Consider the following 1,360-nt stretch of genomic DNA (forward strand, 5'->3'; position numbering starts at 1 on the left):
GAGCAAATTCTACACCCTTATTACTAACCTTTTAGTAGTTAAAATCTGTGGTTTCTTTTTTATAGCACCCAGATAACTATGTATTTAAAAAGGAAAAGCTAAACATTTTCTCTTTTTTATTAATTTTTTTTATTTTTTTATTAAAAAAAATTTTTTTTAACATTTATTTATTTTTGAAACAGAGAGAGAGAGAGCATGAGCAGGGGAGGGTCAGAGGAAGAGGGAGACATAGAATCTGAAACAGGCTCCAGGCTCTGAGCTGTCAGCGCAGAGCCTGACGCGGGGCTCGAACCCACAGACCGCAAGATCATGACCTGAGCCGAAGCCAAACGCCTAACCGACTGAGCTACCCAGGCGCCCCAACATTTTCTCTTTAATTGACTAAATTGCAGAAACTTCACAACATGATACATATATTTACATTGCTAAGTACATTGATTTAAGACAAATTAGTTTAGATGTAGTTATGTACATAGGAGAATACTTATCTGAAAATGAGCCCAAAAAAGTTTGGCAGCAATACTTTTTATTGAGATGATATTTCTTGCTTTGCCAGCCTCTAAGTCAAAGGATTATCTCTTAGCATGGGGGATGATTTAGAGAGAGCTCTGCTTCTAGATACCCTATAGAGGAGTTCTCAACTCTAGCTGGACACTTTAATTCACTTGTGATCATGTGTTAAATTATATACTAAGATGCTATTTTCACAGGCCTATCTATTTCTTATAAGAGTGACATCCTCAATTTTTCATTGTTTTCCTTTCACCTGCTTCACTTCATCTTTTCTATAGTATGTTTTATTCTCCCAGAGGTCCTTTTGATCCTGAAATATTTACAGATTTTTTTTACACTACCTCAGTGTATCGTTAGCAATAACATACCTGTTACTTCTTGCTACTTGCCTTTGTACTTTGCTTTTAATAAGCTTCCATAAGTGTTTTATTTGTAATTATGTTTACTTATTAATTACCTTATCGAGTCTTCTACTTAAATAGGTATTTAGCAGTTTGCTTACACACTTAGGTCTTAATATTAAATGTTTCTCTTAAAGTTTTCGTGCATAAGAATTGTCTTTCATCTTTAGTCCTTAGTATTTGAGTTTTACTTGATTATAAGTTACATACACAATTATTTCCTTGTGCACCTATTTTCACATCAGGAGATAATTCATTATCATCAGTGTCGTTACAGCTGTAGATAGGAATATGAGCTCCAAAGGGGCAGGGACCATGTCAGCCTTGTTTACCTGGTACAAAAAGTCAGTTTTAAATAATTATATTTTATGAAAAAGAATGGAAGAATAACTCCAATTTCAACATGTATCTTCAAAATAATATCTAACTGAAATGTGCTCTTCAGC

Source organism: Herpailurus yagouaroundi, unplaced genomic scaffold, assembly GCF_014898765.1.
Source record: "Herpailurus yagouaroundi ecotype Mexico unplaced genomic scaffold, PumYag 67793, whole genome shotgun sequence".
Classification (NCBI taxonomy): Eukaryota; Metazoa; Chordata; class Mammalia; order Carnivora; family Felidae; genus Herpailurus; species Herpailurus yagouaroundi.